Raw genomic sequence first — 19922 nt, forward strand, 5'->3', positions numbered from 1 at the left:
ACTAGTTGCATCTTGTGGGTAGTTGCATCGTAGTCTAGTTATCATTTCGTAAATCTCTCATTAGACTTAGAGTAGAGTAATTAGACTAGAAAACACAGCATTTGGAAAGACTAGGAGTGGAACGAAGTTCCTACTCCACTATATCTGTTCAATAGATCGAGAGTAAAACAATCTTTGATAAATTTAGACACGTAATTAAGTTTTAGTTTACTTACGTTTTGCGTTTTATCGCTCATTTTAAAGAGGTAAACTTTATCTTTTTATGATTATCAAATGGCCACGCCATCTCTTAGTTACCTTTAGCATTGTTTTCTTATTATAATTAGTCATTTTTAAGTCCCATTAAACCCACCCACCCTTGTTCGATTCTAACTGTGGTTGTCTTTTTTCAGCATTAAATTTCCTCGAAAAAAAAAATTTGCACGGAGCGCACTCCGCTAAAGTTATTGGAAGCCGAAGCGACCGGGCCAAACATCAGAACTCAAAGTTTACACCGAAAGCCTTCCACCAAATGAGCACACCAGCCACGAAAGCTGAATTTTACCGGATTTCCACAGGTTTGATTCGAACCCGATTTTTCAAGTTTTTCGGTGTTCTAACTTGTTATATACACCTAACACGCCAGAAAACAAGATGCAATTCATAAGCGAAGCAAGGACGCAATCAGGTATTCCTTTCTTCCACACCTCGCATCTCCTGTTAGAGGTTTATACTAGTATATCAGGATTGTTTGGAGTGTTGACGTGTTTAGCTAAGTTTGGTCTTAGCCTTGTATGAGATTAAGGTCTGGTCGAACAAAAACACCGAACGTAATTACACGACAACGTCAACAAAGAAGTCTATCTAGTATACCACCCACTACACCTCTAGCTACTATTTCACACACACACCACCTGATATAATGCCTGAAGAAGAAGAGACTCCTCTCTCTGACTTCTACAAAGCCTTGAGCGATAGCCCCAAATCTTGCATCGTTCTAGCAGACCCAGTGGGAGATTTCCGAATCCCCCCAAATATTTTTAATTTGTTACCCGTTTTTCATGGTTTAGACCATGAAAAACTTTATCAGCACATTCATAGGATTGAACAAGTCCTAACAACATTCCACCATCCTACGGTTGGTGCGGAACAAATTAAACTGAGGGTATTCCCTTTCACCTTAGCCGATAAGGCGGCGTCTTGGTTAACTGCCCAAGCGCCTAATTCTATGGACTCGTGGGCTAAACTTGTTCAGCTGTTTATGGAACATTTTTACCCACCCCTAAAGACGGATGAGATGCTTTCCAAGATTCATTTCTTTTGACAAAATCCTCATGAATCATTTTCAGAGGCTTGGAATCGTTTCACCGATCTCCTTATAGAGTGTCCACATCATAACCTAGCGAAAGACACGTTAGTTCGTGCCTTCTTCAAAGGACTTCTACACCACCATAAAGAAGTTCTTGACATAATGAATGGGGGTAGTTTCTTAAGTAAAGGAGCCTCGGAGGCTTATAAATTTTTAGAGGATCAAACTAAGTGAAATAACAACTGGGGGGTAGTGACGATATCCACCGCTCCGCTAGTTCTTCTAATATAGTTAAGGCCGCCGGTATGTTTGAAATTAAACACAATCCCGAGCTTAAAACTCTAATCGAATCACTCACTAAAAAGGTAGAGGCCATTTCTGTTCAACAAAAGCCTATCCCCATCATGAATGTAAATTCAAATCCATGTAGTTTCATTGGAGTCCCGAAAGCATCCCGACTCCCATCGCCCTATAGCCTATGAACAGGCTTGTTCCATTAATAATGAACCTAACGCCCCTTGGAGACAAAATCCCAACTTCGGTTGGAGAAATAACCAACACGTCACACCTCCAGGGTACAATAATCAATATGTTAGGCCAATGCACAGTTATAACCAAGCTCCACCACGACAAGGACAGGGTCAGGGTAATTATAATAATTATAACAACCAAGTACAGCCTTGACAAGGTCAAGCACAAGGTCAAGGTAGTTATAATAATTATAATGCTAATAGAGGTATCGTTCCGGTAAATAATAACTATCAAAATCCGCCCATAAATAATTCACGCGAGATAGTTCCAGTCACACCACTCGTGACTACTACACCTACACAACCGGATCGTCTTGACACCTTCATACAAGTGAGCCAAAAACTTTTCGAAACCATGGCTCAATCTAACCAACAACTTCTACAATCCGTTAATAATTTAAGCCAACAGTTGGCCCAAGATAAAGCCCAACCCCAAAAGGTGTGTTTCCGTGTCACGCAAATACCTAATCCTAAAACAACAAACACAACGGTCTTTGAGGTAACCGATAATACTAGTAATAAATATGAAAATGTAGGTGAGCTAAATGCCATCACCACTCTCCGTTCTGGCAGAGTGGTTGATAAAAAAGTAACTATGCCTATAGTTACCCCACCAATAGTCCCCTACACCCTATATTTTACTAGATACCGAAATAGAAACCAAGAGCCTACCACCGTAGAGGTACCGGTTAAACACAACCTAAGAAACAGAAAGCCAAGGTTAAACATCCAGGTGATACATATGCTAAATATAGAGAGAAACCACCGTTTCCACAAAAATTAGCCATGTTAACTAGGGATACAAATTATGAGGAGATTAGGCGTTTTCAAGAATCTAACTATAAACCTTCCCTTCCTCGAAGCTATTAAAAAGCTACCACACCATGCTAAGTTTCTTAAGGAGTTGTGTACTACTAGGCGTAAGACCAATATACCAAAAGACGCTTTTAACGAACAATTCCCAACTCTATCCAACATAATGGAATTGTTAAGTACAAGGACCCCGGTCATCCCATCAGTATAATGCACCTTAGGGGATTCCTATCTGACGACAGCGTTATTAGACACGGGGGCTAGTGTTAATTTACTCCCGCTTTTTACTGTATAGACAAATAGGTCTAGACAAGATGCAACCCACTAAAATGACGTTGCAATTAGGCGATCGGTCTATTAAGTATCCTAAGGGTGTGGTCGAAAATGTCTTTGGTAAAGTTCAGGATTTCTATTATCCGGCTGATTTTGTCATCCTCGATACAGAAGTCATTAACGACTCTGTCCCGATCATCTTAGGGCGTCATTTCCTGGCAACTGCCAATGTGCTCATTAATTGCCGCAATGGTTCGATGTCCATGTCGTTTGGCCATCTTGCTGTTGAAGTAAATGTTTTTAAAACAAAGACACATTTACCCGATTCGTCTATGGATGGAGAGGTTAGCATGATCGAGAGCTTCGCTCGAAATTATTTCAACAACACGTTCCCTGATAATCATATGCCCAAATTTCTTTCCTTTGGAAGTTCAGACTCCAACATTTTCATCCCTACACTAGTCGATACACATATTATGGATGAGGACGAGATAGATGACTTTCTCAAAGATATAGAGGACTACCATAGTAATGTGGATATGACCAATCTAGATGAGGAATTCGATGAGTTTCTTAGAGCAGGTGATGATTCACCCTATCAAGAACTACTTTGCACAACATCCACCTCGACTCCCCTCCTTCCACCCTTTCAAAGGAATCTCGAGTTTGCACTCGATCCTTTTGTTTCTCCTGTGCTTCATAATTTTTTAAATCCACCTAGTAAACAAATACTTCAGAAGGACAAACCATTTGACACCTTCATTTTCAGACTTGAGACAAATTCCTACCTACACCATAAATGAGTTTTGTGCTAAACCCACATCCTCATTGTTTACATGCTTTCCTTCTACAACTTATCCATATCCACCATATCTTCTACAACCATTCACTTTTCCACACTTATTCACTAGGACACCCTCTCGTTCAAAAATGAAAAAGAAGGTGCATGCTAGGTTACGTTATAGGGTTATCTGACTTCGCTTTCATTTCACTAGGTTGCGTCATAGGAAATCTTGGTGCTTAATTGTGTTTGGATATGTTTTCTGTGATATTTATTTATGGAATGATCCACAACTATTTCGGTTGTTGATATATGATAAACTGCATGTTCATATATATGTTTAGATAAAGTCTCGAGTATCTGACTATAAACAACTCAATTTTTGTGTTTGGTGCATTCCTTTCATTTCTAGATATTGGTGAGTGTACCATTAAGGTAACCGGGCCCTCTCTATAGAGTGTGTGGCTGTAAGTACCGGATCCTAAGTCCACGTTTAACATAATTCACGTTTTAAACTCATGCATGTTTTCTCGGTTTTTGAAGCATGTTTCTCTATAGGGTGAATTATATCCTTATTGCTTATTATTTTCTATATATTAATCCGTATTTATAAAAATAAACAAAAGTAAAAAAATATTAAATAATAAACATAGTAATCTAGGAAGTCTCGGGAATCTGACTTTAAAAGACCCACTTAAAAAACAAATTTTCTAAACTCTATTGTAAAAAAATTTGTTTGGGGGTGGGGTGTTCGTGTTTCTGTCCTCGAATGTTTGATGTCCCATTAGAGTTGCTTAGGCCGTTTAATTGTATTTCGATTTGAGTTGACAAAATCTATGAATTTAGAGTTCATTCGTTCGCATAACTTACGTCATGCACGCACTTCGAGGTGTTTTCCACTATCTTATATGTCATCTACTGTCGGAATAGAGTGTTTTATGGATCATTGGATTGGGAATTCTCTCTTGATCATTTCCATATCTCATTCGCAAAAATTAGACCAGTAACGAAGCGGCAATATTAGTTTGAAGTCGCGCTAAAAATCGACAAAATTCGGAAAATTCGAATTGGGCTTGGGCCCAACCCGCGACAAGACGGGATAAAGCACCTTTCATGCTGTTTTCACCAACAGTCGCGTTCTTCACTTCTCCAAACCGCCATTAACAACCAACAAAGCTTCCAACCCTAACTAAAAAATAAAATTAAAAAGAAACCTAACTACACCACGCCACACATCCAAATCAATTTCAAATCTTCTCAAAAACCTTTCCACCCCCACCTCCATCCTTTTGCAAAACCAAAAACCACCGAAAAATCCAAAGATTGGAACTGCCGATCCACCACCGCGCCACCACACCACCACCACCATCGTTTTTTGTGAGGTTGTCCCTCAATGCTTCCCCACTACATTTCAAACACTCCAATGGCTCAACAACGTCGAATTTTGCCGGAACAAGTATTTACTGGCGACCACTTCACGCCGTTTTACGGTGACAAAATGGTTAGTAGAGATTGGAATAGCTTGTGGTACTCCACCGACGCCTTTTACCATGAAGAGTTAGTCCGATGGTTTTACAACACGAGGGAGTTGGAGGGGAATAGAATTTTTGTTATGGTGGCAAAGAGGAGGAATGAAGTAACTGCTGGGTTGTTGGCTGAGATTCTAGGCATTCCGCCTAGAATCCATCTTGATGCCACATTACAGGAGTCCCAATATAATGGGGTAGAGCCTTTGATGAACGCGACTGTTACCAATGGGAGCTACAATACAAACTCGCATTGTGTTCGCCAGGCATCCCTCAGAACCAACTAGTCGGGTCGCAGGCTCGATGGATTGGTCGACGCCCTAGGGAAGGAGAAGGTCACGACATCGGTCCGAATCGCCCTCCACATTCTATGGATACTCCGGGAGCGAAGTACGAGTTTCGCATTTTCGAAGTTTTGCTTAGCATGATTAGGGGAGTGGGAAAGTCTATTGCACCTCTCCCCTGTTTTTGATAACCATGATCATCTTTGAAGTTAAGAGCGACTCCGACGTCTGATAGGATTTACCTCACCCTACACCGAAATCCTCGTATTTATAAGGATTGTGTCCAACGAGTTTGGAGGTTGTCTGAGGATAGGGTAGAGGACGAGGAGGATGGTGGAAATGAGAATGACTCGGAGGACTTGACATGTTTTGATGCTGATGCCTTGGAGAGGTGTTGGTCAGATGCAGAACGCATGGTTGTGATTCATCGTGGCATACGTTCACTCAATACTATCTGCGAAGACCTCCGGACTCGACAGGCTACTATGCACCATAACTTCGAGATTCATACCCAGCGAGAGGATGAGCGGTGGGAACAGATGAAGGCTGAGCTGGAATCTCAGCGCCAGTTCTGAGCCGATATGCTTGCACGCTTCCCACCTCACAGGGATTCTCCTTCTGAGGATACATCATCGAGGCACGAGCGTCGTCGCCGAAAGACGAATGGTGTTGGCCCATCGGGAGCTCGGGAGCCATCTCCCGAAGTGTGCCCTCCTCCGCTACCGATGCCGAGTGTTTAGGGATAGTATAGCTTGATGATTTTTATTTGTAGTTTTATTATTGTTAGTTATTTTAATGTCAGTTTAATTCGGTAATTTGAATTTTGTAGTGAAATGTACTTTGAATGAAAAATTTAATATAATGCGGTTATTTTCATTGTGCGTGGTTGTTTAATATTGATCCCACCTTCCCAAATTGTTTGGGGGTGGTATTATCTTTTCCATCATAATTTCTATATGACCCCCTTTTTTTTTTAGAAGTTATTTCGGAGTCAGGGTGAGAATATTGCCGATTAGGCATATCTATGAATAAATATCATGGTAGGATGAAATCTCGATAAAATAGGTAGGTTCTATCCTAAATTCAACCTAAAAGATACTAGGGTTGTTTTAGAATAAAGAACATGAGTTGTTTCCGTTTTCGGGTTTGGAAATTTTAGTATTTCTGAAAACTGCCGTAAAAACTTTTTTGGCAACTTCTCGATTCGTTTTAGCAACTTAAAACCTATATAAACTTCATTCATTCTACACTCACAACCCACACTACACCTAACTTCCATCACTCACCTTTCACTCCCACGTTTCCCACGTTTCGTCTCATTTTTCAACCATCAGAACATCGAGCTTTCGCGCCTCCGAGGAGCGCGACTCGCGCTTTACTCATTTTTCTGAAATTTTGCACAGGCGCTTTCTGCCCTAAAACACCGTAAGTCAAAACCCCTCGAGCGCACTTTTGCTGCCAAAGTGGAAGCGCACCTACATACGACTTCCGTAGACCAGAAAAATTCCAGTTTTCTACGGGTTGTTCCCGGGTCATTCGCATCTATTCCAGAGCGTAGTTTTGAGATGACATCTCCTACAATAATACCGGAACAGTCTTTCGAAGATTTGTTCCAAAGCACTACTTATGGTGCTTGGTTTCGCGAGGTGATCACATATGTAGGCTGGGAACCGTTTATGGTAAGACCTGATGAACTTTATTCTCCAGCACTTGCATCTTATTTTTATGGTAATTGTATTTTCTTTGAGAGATCGGATGGAGAACAAGTGTTCTCCATCAACATTAATGAGGAACCAATGGAAATTACCAGGTTCTTGCTAGTATTTATTCTTGGACTTGCTATGCCAGCTGAAATACAAGACCCATGGTGTCATTGGGTAGATAATATGCATGTCTACAGTTATGAGTTTTTGCATGAGTCGTATGGGGCAGGCATTTTCCGTATCGAGGACCAAGGGGAATATAACGTCGCCTTTGGTAGCCTGTCCATGAACATAGGAACTGTTATGTTTTGGATCATGCTAAACATTTTAGGAGAATGGTGTTTTTCTTCTGTGAATGATGCCACTTGCAACGTCTTCCTTGCTTTAGCCACGGGACGTATGTGCCATGACCTTCCCAGAACCTTAATGTCTAGTTTAACACGAGCCCATAGCATGAGGCATAAGTACATTCTTATGCCTGTTCTAATTTCCCGTATTATGCTATGTTTCTTCCCTGTTTTTTGTACACGTTTCATGGATTGGATTACGGTCAACACTATGCGACCCACCAATAGTATTATTCGATCTTTCTGTGCAATGCCTTGGCAAGGGTGGAGGATACAAGCTCATCAGGTTGCACCCTACACCCCGTCAGACCAAGTGACGCTTAATAGGTTAGACATAATAGATGATAAATGGCGGGAAGCCTGGCAAATTATCATGGCATGGCAGGACACGAATGAACCTCACTTCTTTATAGAAGAAGAGGATGAGGAGGATGATGAATAAAGCGGGAGATAAGGTAAGTTTTAATTCTAGTTAATGTCTACTTATGTCCCAAGCAATTTGATTCTTGTTAACCCCATAATGGGTGAAACTCTTATAGAGTTGTGTCACTTTTTATATTAGTATGTTTTAACCTTGTTTTGCAGATGTTCCAGAATTTCACGCGTTTCCATGGTATTTTTCGACCCTCTTTATTTAAATGCTTTGAGGACAAAGCATGCTTCTTGTTTGGGGGGGCATAGAAACACGTGTAATTAAGGCATATGTTAGGATATAGATAGGTATAATGTGCATTTGTTTTCTAGTTAAAATTTCAAAATTTCAAAAATATAAATAAATAAGTTATGCTATATGATAAGCATGTAAATGTTATATTATTTACGGCCAATTTTATATTAGTTAATCCATTTATTTTATTTGTTTGATTAAATTAGTGCATTTTCGGTGATTTTGCAGGAAATCGAAATAATGTATGAAAGTGTGGTAAAAGCGTAAATTGTTCACTGAATACATGTGTTGCAGCAGTAGAAATATGGGCCACCCTTAGTTGGGCCTTAGTAATAGTACAAGCTTGTGAGCTATGGGCCAATATCTAAAGTCTAAAATCGCATGACTAAAGGAGGTGCTGAAGATCGGACCATGTGCAACTCAAGAGACCAGCCCATACCCACTAACTAAGGGCCACACCATTTCCCATCCGGCTTGATGTACCGTAGCAGCCCTTAGTTCCTTCTCCAGTTCAAATTCATTCCATCGCGAATAAAATCTCGAAAACCCCGCCTTTTTATCCCGACCAAAAGAGAACCTTCCTCCAAAGACAAAAAGGAAATTGCCGATCCCATACTGAAAGAAAAAAGGAGTTTCCTTTTAAAAGGGGATTCTCGTGTATAAAGTGGAGGCGACAGCAGTGAGTGAAGGGGCTCTCGGGGGGCTAAAAGCGAGAGAGAGAGAAAATGAGTGGGGGGTCGTCTGTTGGCTGGAAAAACGTAGGCGACAGCAGTGAAAGAAGGGGCGGCTCTTGGCTGAAAAGAAAGAGAACAAAACAGCAGTGAAAGGGGGTCGTTCTTGGCTGGGGTAAAAAGGTAGAACACAGTAGTGAAGAACGGCTGAAGCTGGAGACCGAAAGGAAGAAGGAGGTCGCTGGAGAGCAGTAAAGAAAGGCTCTCTTGGCTGGAAAAGAAGGCAGAACCAAACCAGCACATAGCGTGGAGGCCGACGACCGAGAGAAAGGAGAAGACCTCACGTAAATTTGAACCGGGAGATATCTTGCGAGGCCGTGACTTTGAGCTACGAGCACAACTGTTGGAATAAGCGAGCAAGAAGAGAAGACTTCACAGCAAGCTATGGTCTTGTTAAGGGAGTTTTATTTCTTCAGTTTTATGGTTCCAGTTAGTACGTGTGGCTAAACTATAAGCTAAGGCTTAGAGGAAGCCCTAGACTTGCGTAGGTTTATACTGTTTAATTGATTCATAGTTCTCCATATTAATTAATAACTGATTGATTTCGCTGATATTAGTAGAATACTTTCACTGATTATATCTCACATGTTAAAAGTTCATGACTTGACTAGTTAATCGTTAGATAAATATTATGTTCTTATCAAAGCATCGTTTTTATCGTTTATGTAAACTTGTGAGAAGTCGTGCTGTAAGAAGACGATTTTTGCTAGGAGTTTATATTCTCATTTGTTGAAATTCGATCGAACCCATATATAGATTTATATAGGAGCTCAACGTTCACATCTTCGAGAAAGCTAGGATTACCTTTTCCTCGTGCTACTCTTAATTAAAAGAGAACTTTGAATTAATTAAATTAGGAAAACTTACAACAGTCTAGGGTGAATTCGAATGCCTTAGTATCATTTCCACTGATAATTTAATATAAATTTTATAGTTTTCATAATTAAGTTAAATAGGACTACTTACTAGTTAATCAAAATTTCATAAACCAATATAGTTCGGATTAGGTTAAGTACTATTTTAGTATTCAATTGTACCCAACACGCAATCTCTGTGGGATCGACCTCGTTCTTGCGCACCTATTACGATAGACCTCGTGCGCTTGCGAGTATTAGTAATATTAAAGAAGGGTTTAATTAGCCTGTTTATTTAGGCCGGTTAATTTCCTATCAAGTTTTTGGCGCCGCTGCCGGGGATTGTAGTAGTGCAATTGAGTTTTAAAGTTTTATTTATCGTGATTTGTAGTCTAAGTTTAGTCGTAGTTATATTATTTCATAGTTTACGTGTCTAATTTTAGTTATTTGTGCAGATAATTAAGCATAGATTTCTTCTTACAAGGGATAGTCGTGACTTTGTTGTGAACGCTTGTGAAGTGCTTGCAGTCACCGCCAGCCGCAAGTAGCCCTCGAAGGCTCACCGGAGGTTTTTTTTTTTTTTTTTTTCCTTTGTGGGGTTGAATTTTGTTTGTTTCGTGGGTTGTGCTTGTTTTATTGTTTCTTGCATTTAGGAACGTTAAATCACATTGACCATCCTTAGGCATCTTGCATTAGGACAGGTTTTAGCCCGCTCACTAGGAAAACTTTTTTTTTACGCGTGGATCGAGTGACGGTGCTTTTTGCACAAGAACTGGGAATCGTGTGATTTGGGTTTAGGAGCAAATATATATTAAACAAGTTTTAAAATTCAATCTGGGCTGGAATTTTTGTTTGGTATTGTCTGCATCTTTTATTAGAGTCTTAGGTTTTAGAAGTAGTTTATGGTAGTAACTCGGTTTGATAACACACCTGTTACACCGTTTGATCCTGAGATTGAACGCACTCTCCTTAGGAGAAGTAGGCATCCCGAATTAGAGGTACCCGTAACTTTTGTTGACAATACACCAATTTTTGTTGACATGGAAGGTAATAACAATAACGTGGTTGCCCAAGTACCTAGATCTATTAAGGAATATATATATCCTACTAGGACAACCCGACCATCTTGCATCGCTCACCCCCAAACCAATGCTAATCACTTTGAGTTGAAGCCCAATCTGCTTTGGGGGCTCCTTCCTAAGTTTAGGGGAACGGAAGAGGAAGACCCATATCTTCATGTGAGGGAATTTGAGGATATTTGTGGGACTATTAAGCTTCAACAATTTAGTGATGAAGCTATAAAATTAAAATTGTTCCCATTTTCTCTTAAAGAAAAAGCCAAGAGTTGGTTTCACACTCTCCCATCGAATTCCATAACGGGATGGGAAAAGTTATGCATTGTGTTTTTTAAAGAACTTTTTCCCTAATCATAAAAGCGATCGCTTTTAGAAAAGACTTGTCATCTTTTTGCCAAACTGATGGAGAGTCATTATGGAAGTGTATGGAGAGGTTTAAGGACATGCTCTTGCAATGTCCTAACCATGGCCTAGAGAACGGTAGGCTAGTGCAGATTCTCTATGAGGGTCTCGATTTTAATTCTAAGGCTATGATTAAGACCATGAGTACTGGGGATTTCGTGATAAGATCAGTAGAAGAAGCGTGGACCTTTTAGAAGAAGTCTCGAAAGGTCCAAAGAATGGGAAACTAGTCGTGAGCCTAAGAAGGTGGCTAGTAGTACTACTACACAGAAGGGTTTGTTCTGTGTTGACAAGGAATTCGACACGAATGCTAGGATGGCCGCTTTAATTAGAAGAGTTGAAGCTCTCGAGCTAGAAAAAGAGACAAAGTCTCTAGCTCCGAGAGCCAATGTTGAAGTCCCCGGGTGTCTGCATTGTGTGAAAGTCTTGATCACGTTATAGATAATTGCCCCGTGTAAATGCACAAGTCAATGCTTTTAATTCATACCAAAAGCCGTGCAATAATCTTTTTTCTAACACGATAACCCCTCGATGGCGTAACCATCACAATTTGTCTTGGTCTAAAGGTATACATCGGGGGAGGCCCCGTGGTTAACTCAAACCCAAGACCACAGTATGCACCTCAACCACCTAAACTTTCACCTATAGAAGAGGCCATTACTCAATTAACACAAAACACCATGAAATTCCAGGACACAACGCAACAATTTATGCAAGCCAGTCAAACGGTTACTCAGGATAATGCTCAAGCCATTAGGAAGATTGAAATCACCATAGGTCAAATTGCTAATACTTTGAATGAGAGGGACAAGGGTAGGTTTCCTAGTCAACCAGTAGCTAATCCGAGGAGTCAGTTGGAAATAAGTTCTAACTTAAACCAGGCTCACCAGGAGCAAGCCAAGGCTATCACTGTCCTTAGGAGTGGAAAATGTGTTGATAATAGGGTTGAGATGTCTAAGGACGCTGAGGTCAGATCTGATCCTATAGAGTGTGAGAAGGAGGAAGGTGAGGTGAGTGAATCTAATAGTCATAATACTTCTAAGAAGGGTGTAGAACCTCCTACTACTGTGGAGACTAACCCTGTGCCATCTTATATACCTAAAGCTCCTTTTCCCCAACGTTTGATTCCGGCTAAGAAAGGTTCTAATCTTAATGAAATAATGGAAATGTTTAAACAGGTTCAAATAAATATTCCGTTACTTGATGCTATAAAACAAGTTCCTTCCTATGCCAAGTTTCTTAAAGATTTGTGTACACAAAAACGTAAGTTGAATGTGCACAAGAAAGCTTTCCTAACTGAGCAAGTGAGTTCTATTATCCAAAACCAAACTCCACCTAAGTTTAGAGATCCAGGATGCCCTACTATTTCTTGTGTTATTGGTGATCATATGATTGAGAAAGCATTACTTGATTTAGGAGCTAGCGTTAATTTGTTGCCTTATTCAGTTTATTTACAGCTTGGTCTTGGTAAGTTGAAACCTACATCAATTACTCTTCAATTGGCAGATAGGTCTATTAGGATTCCACGTGGTGTTGTTGAGGATGTTTTGATTCAGGTTGATAAATTTTATTTCCCTGTTGACTTTGTTGTTCTGGATGCACAACCTGTTCAAGATCCTAAACACCATATTCCGGTCATTTTAGGTCGTCCCTTTTTAGCCACTTCTAATGCTATCATTAACTGTCATAATGGAGTGTTGAAACTTTCTTTTGGTAATATGACTACAAAACTTAATGTGTTTAATGTGGGTCAAGAACCTCCTGAACCTGATGATTTTTGGGATGTTAATCTTATTGATAGTATAGTTCACGAGACTTTCTTGGAGAGTTATTTTGATGACCCTCTTGAGTCTTGTTTAACTAATTCTGGTAGTGGTTGTGATGTGGATGATGTAATTTGTGAAGTTAATGCGTTGTTGGAAGCAACCCCAATTTTAGAAACTGATAAGTGGAGAGCCACAATAGAGCACCTGACTCCATCCGAAGTCTACCCCCAGCCTCTCTTCTATAGAAAGTCCTCCTAAGCTAGAGTTGAAACCATTACCTGATACCCTTAAGTATGTTTTTCTGGGACCTGATGATTCTTTGCCGGTTATTATTGCTTCTAATCTGGATAATGAACAAGAAGGTAAATTGATTAGGGTTCTTAAAGAGCATAGAGCAGCTTTAGGGTGGAATATTGCTGATATTAATGGTATAAGCCCAACTGATTGTATGCATCATATTCATCTTGAGAAGGATGCTAAACCAACCCGTGAGTTTCAGAGACGGCTTAATCCTAACATGAAAGAGGTAGTGAGAGCCGAGGTTCTCAAGTTGTTAGATCTTGGTATCATTTATCCCATTTCGATAGTAAATGGGTGAGTCCCGCTTCAGGTTGTCCCTAAAAAGTCCGGGCTTACGGTAGTTAAGAATCACGAAGCGGCGAAGTTAGTTCCCACCCGTATGACTATCGGATGGCGTTTTTGCATTGACTATCGTAAGTTGAATTTGGCTACTAGGAAAGATCACTTTCCTCTTCCGCTTTATTGACCGGATGCTTTCGAGAGGTTAGCCGGTCATAAATATTATTGTTTTTCTTGATGGTTATTCGGTTATTACCAAATATGTATTATCCCGGAGGATCAAGAAAAGACTACTTTTACTTGTCCTTTTGGAACTTTTGCCTATCGTCGTATGCCTTTTGGATTATGTAATGCACTGTACCTTCCAAATGATGCATGAGTATTTTTCTGATATGGTAGAAAGGTTTCTTGAGGTGTTTATGGATGACTTCTCGGTATTTGGGGATTCTTTTGATGAGGGTTTGCACCGTTTAGAATTACTGTTAATTAGGTGCAAGGAGAAGAATCTTGTGTTGAATTGGGAGAAGTGTCATTTTATGGTTCAACAGGGTATTGTTCTTGGTCATATTGTTTCTAGTAAAGGAATTGAGGTCGATAAGGCCAAGGTTGATGTCATTTCTGGTCTTCCACCACCTAAGACTGTGAAAGATATTAGGTCATTCTTAGGTCATGCTGGTTTTTATAGGCGTTTCATTAAAGACTTTAGCAAGATTTCTCGTCCCTTATGCAATTTACTTGGCAAGGACGTCGCTTTTGTCTTTGATGATGATTGTTTGAAAGCTTTTGAGAAGCTTAAGCATTTATTGACTACCGCTCCTATCATACAACCACCTGATTGGAGTGAGCCTTTTGAGTTAATGTGTCATTCGTCTGACTATGCAGTTGGGGCTGTTTTAGGTCAACGGTTTGACAAGTTGCCCCATGTTATTTATTATGCTAGTCGAACCCTTAATGATGCACAGATGAACTACACTACAACTGAGAAAGAGTTGTTAGCTGTTGTGTTTGCTTTAGACAAATTTAGGTCTTACCTCATAGGGTCTAAGGTTGTCGTGTTTACTGATCATTTGGCTTTGAAATATCTCCTTACTAAGAAGGATGCTAAAGCGCGTTTGATTCGCTGGGTACTCTTGTTACAAGAATTTGATATAGAGATTAGGGGTAAGAAGGGTACGGAGAACGTGGTAGCTGACCACTTGTCTAGACTTATAGTAGAATCTTCTACTGATATTTTGCCTGTAAATGAATCTTTTCCTGATGAGCAACTTTTTGTTATATCACAATCGCCTTGGTATCGGGATATTGTTAATTATCTTGTAACTAAAAGCAGTTTCCCTCTCATTGGAGACAACAGGATAAATCTAAGTTTCTTCTTGAGGTTAGGAATTTTTTCCGGATGATCCATACTTGTTTAAGTCATGCCCCGACCCAGTTGTTAGGAGATGTGTCTCTCGAGAGTGAGTTTCATAGTATTCTCTCTTTTGCCATGACCATGCATGTGGTGGTCACTTTGGTCCTAAAAAGACGGCTGCGAAGGTTTTGCAGTGTGGTTTTTATTGGCCTACTCTATTTAGGGATGCACATGAGTTTTGTTTGAATTATGATAGATGCCAGCGTACAGGTAATATTTCCCATAGGAACATGATGCCTCTTTCCCCTATTTTAGTTGTGGAACTTTTTGATGTATGGGGTATTGACTTCATGGGTCCTTTCCCTCCTTCCTTTGGTTATCTTTATATCCTTGTTGCCGTAGACTATGTTTCTAAGTGGGTTGAGGCAGTGCCATGTAAAACGAATGATCATAAAGTCGTAGTTAACTTTTTAAAATATAATATATTTTCTCGTTTTGGTACTCCTTGTGGAATTATAAGTGATAATGGTACCCATTTTACACACCGAGCATTTGAATCTTTAATGAAAAAGTACTCTATTACTCATAAGCTTGATACCCCATATCATCCTCAAACTAGTGGCCAAGTTGAAGAATCTAATAGGGAGATTAAGCGGATTTTAGAAAAGACTGTACGACCTGACCGTAAGGATTGGTCTCAACGTCTTAATGATTCTCTTTAGGCTTATAGAACTGCTTATAAGACTCCTATTGGTATGTCTCCTTATAGGCTTGTGTTTGGAAAGGCATGTCATTTGCCTGTAGAATTGGAACATCGTGCTTTTTGGGCCATTAAAACATTTAACTTCGATATGCGTAAGGCTGGTTCACAACGTAAACTTCAGTTGAATGAGTTAGCTGAGTTAAGGAATGAGGCATATGAGAATGCCAAGATTTACAAAGAGCGGACTAAGATTTTTCATGATAAATCTATTCTTCGAAAGTCTTTTGAACCTAATAAAAAAGTCTTGCTATATAATTCTCGTTTGCGTCTTTTTCCTGGTAAGTTACGTTCTAGGTGGACTGGTCCTTTCATTGTTAAAACTGTTTTTCCTCATGGTGCTGTTGAGATAGAAGATCCTACGGATGGTCGTGTGTTTAAGGTAAATGGTCAACGTTTGAAACCATACCTTGACGGTTTGGCCGGGCAGGATGTGGAAGAGGTAAGTCTGCTTGATCCTATTTATCATGACTGATTGAGTATCTGGCTTGTTAATAAGCCCACATAACACTGATCAGTTGTGTGAAGCATTCGTCTGCTAGAGACGTTAAGCGAAAGCCAGGGGAGGCAACCCATGTTTTTCGTATTTCCGGAAATTGCCGTAAAAGCTTTTTGGCAACTTCCCGATTCGTTTTAGCAACTTAAAACCTCTAAAAACTTCATTCATTCTATTGTTTCCATTCTTCACCATTTTATTTCTTCGAAAAAAAAAAAAAAAAGCGTGCCAGCGCTTCAAGTTGAGCGCCGCGACTCAGCCTCTACACGCCGTCGAAAAAATTCAACTTTGAGCGCCACGCAAGTTGAAACAACTTCAGCGCCCAAAACACTGTAAATTCAAAAACTCCTGAGCCAGCCAGCATATATGGGAACGCACCACGCATACGACCTTCGTGGACAATTTAAATTTTCCAGTTTTCTCGAGGACCGGTCGTCGAACCAATCAACTAAACGAAGACAACCAAAAAGAGTTCGGTGAACAGGATCGAGCAATGAATATGGCCATAATAGTTGGGAATTTATTTTCCATTTTATTGTTCGCATTTGCTTATTCTATATGCATGTTTTTATTTGTGGATGGTTGCGACACTAAGCCCACCAGTTGTGTGAAGCATTCGTCTGCTAGAGACGTTAACTGTAGCGCTTGTGGGAGGCAACCCATGTTTTTATTTTTGAGTCATGTGTACCTTTCGCATATCTCATGCATTCCACTTTAGCACCTTTTCTCCGTGTTTTTGGAGACGTGTAACTCTATGGAATGACATATGTGCCACAGGTTAGTCGTCATAGTAAATTGGTTCCTTTTCTATTTTATCGATATTATATCTACAGTGAGGTACTAATTTCTACAGGTGACTCGAGTTTTATTTTTCGTTCATGGAGCTATTGGTAACTTCTTTCCTTATTCTTTTACTTGTCCATGTTATTAATTTTTGGAATTAAGCATATCCACAACATTGAGGACAATGTCTAAACTAAGTTCGGGGGGGAACAAAATGTTTTGTTTAGCGAAAAATAAAACTTATGTATACTATGCACTTAGGGGAAGTGGTATTGTTTCCTTTTCTATGATGATTATAGTCTAGAAATCTCAGTTAGCATTAGAATTAAGAGTAGTTATTAAGAAACTTAAGTTAAGATATAGGTAATAGTCTCTGCATCTTTTCATAAATGTCTTGCATGAGCGTTATATTTGTACTTGGCAGTACTTTTCTGAGACCTAGGTTATAGTGCTTAATTTTACATATCCGGTGAGAATCTAGCCTAAAAGCCTCATATGAGTTTATATCTGAGTGATGACACAAGGGAGAGGTTAATTCCGAGTAGAGAAAACACACGTCCACTTGCTTGATCACCATACCATATCCTAAAAGAGAATTTAGGCAATCTTTGGATCGATATAGCCAGAAATTCAAACCTAAAGAATATTTTTTCCACTAGTCGCCCCACTGAGCCTTTCATTAGCTTTTTCATAAACCACAAATTCCTTACCCTATATAAAAAAAATAAACAAATAAATAAAAATAGTCTACCCATTTGATAAGTTTGAGAAATAGGATGAAATGAAGAAAAGAAATGAGAAAGACCTGTGGAAAATCAAGAATTTGTTAGTTGCTTTAAAAGAAAAATAAAGAAAAGAAAGTTTCCATCCAAAGAAAAGAAAAATGAATAGAAATAAAATAAAAAAAAAGTTAGAACTCCAAAAATAGAATCAAAGGAGTCAAAAAGCCGAAACAAAAGGGCTAAGGATGGAAACAAAGTGTAGAAGCAAAGTAAGAACAAGACTTTCTCTAGTTACGGAATTTGAAGACCTTATTTTCTCAGACTTGTCTATTTTGTTTATCCATTCTAGTTATTTTTAAACTATCACCTAAGCCATACATAACACCTAATAAAGACCTTTAGCTCAATTAGGAATATGTTGGTGTGATAGTAAGTGGCAGATGTGTTTGATCAACCTCGGCTACTTTGGATGTCATTGAGATTGAGAGGAAAAGTGTGCTCACCGCCTGCTTTGGAGTGAGCTTAAACCCGAAAGGAAAAATCGAGTATTTTTTGTCTTGACTTATTTGTGAGGACCTACTTAGGGGACGCTATTCAAGTTTGAACGGACTGCCAATCTTGCATTTCATAGTTTTGTTCATTGCATGTATGTTTATTTGTAGATGATTTGATTATTATGCATATGTTAACTTAGGTTTTAAAACGAGTATTCTTTATTCCTTGCTAGTGAGAAGTATGAATATCTGAGATAAATTAAGGGAACATTACTGTTATTTCTTAGTCATTATAGTATAGATGAAGTTTGTGAGTATCTTCTCTGAAAACTCTCACGAGACTAAACTCGTCCACTAGGGTAAACCTAGGGGTTTAAAAGGCTTGTTGCACATGCTAAGTATAATCGTGATTCCTACGAAAATGAGTTAGGATATTTAATTTTTATTATTAATTAGTTTAGATTTAGTTTTGCTCGAGGACTAGCAAAATGTAAGTTTGGGGGTATTTGATAAGCATGTAAATGTTATATTATTTACGGCCAATTTTATATTAGTTAATCCATTTATTTTATTTGTTTGATTAAATTAGTGCATTTTCGGTGATTTTGCAGGAAATCGAAATAATGTATGAAAGTGTGGTAAAAGTGTAAATTGTTCACCTTGAATACATGTGTTCAAGATAGAAGGATGGGCCACCCTTAGTTGGGCCTTAGTAATAGTACAAGCTTGTGAGCTATGGGCCAATATCTAAAGTCTAAAATCGCATGACTAAAGGAGGTGCTGAAGACCGGACCATGTGCAACTCAAGAGACCAGCCCATACCCACTAACTAAGGGCCACACCATTTCCCATCCGGCTTGATGTACCGTAGCAGCCCTTAGTTCCTTCTCGGTTCAAATTCATTCCATCGCGAATAAAATCCCGAAAACCCGCCTTTTTTATCCCGACCAAAAGAGAACCTTCCTCCAAAGACAAAAAGGAAACTACCGATCCCATACTGAAAGAAAAAAGGAGTTTCCTTTTAAAAGGGGATTCTCGTGTATAAAGTGGAGGCGACAACAGTGAGTGAAGGGGCTCTCGGGGGGCTAAAAGCGAGAGAGAGAGAGAAAACGAGTGGGGGGTCGTCTGTTGGCTGGAAAAATGTAGGCGACAGCAGTGAAAGAAGGGGCGGCTCTTGGCTGAAAAGAAAGAGAACAAAACAGCAGTGAAAGGGGGTCGTTCTTGGTTGGGGTAAAAAGGTAGAACACAGTAGTGAAGAACGGCTGAAGCTAGAGACCGAAAGGAAGAAAGAGGTCGCTGGAGAGCAGTAAAGAAAAGGCTCTCTTGGCTGGAAAAGAAGGCAGAACCAAACCAGCACAGAGCGTGGAGGCGACCGAGAGAAGGAGAAGAAGACCGCGTGGGGGTGAACCGTGAGATATCTTGCGAGGGCTGTGACTTTGAGCTACGAAAGCATAACCTGTTGGAATAGGCGAAAGCAAGAAGAGAAGACTTCACAGCAGGCTATGGTCTTGTTAAGGGAGTTTTATTTCTTCGGTTTTATGGTTCCAGTTAGTATGTGTGGCTAAACTATAAGCTAAGGCTTAGAGGAAGCCCTAGACTTGCGTAGGTTTATACTGTTTAATTGATTCATAGTTCTCCATATTAATTAATAACTGATTGATTTCGCTGATATTAGTAGAATACATTCATTGATTAT

The 19922-nt window shown here is 39.6% G+C and overlaps 1 pseudogene; it reads left to right on the top strand.

Moving 5' to 3' along the window:
• Nucleotides 1-16206, top strand: part of LOC147496345 (uncharacterized) — a 33060-nt pseudogene extending 16854 nt beyond the window's left edge.
• Nucleotides 16207-19922: the final 3716 nt, after the last annotated feature.

Source organism: Coptis chinensis, chromosome 5, assembly GCF_015680905.1.
Source record: "Coptis chinensis isolate HL-2020 chromosome 5, ASM1568090v1, whole genome shotgun sequence".
NCBI classification, from domain to species: Eukaryota; Viridiplantae; Streptophyta; class Magnoliopsida; order Ranunculales; family Ranunculaceae; genus Coptis; species Coptis chinensis.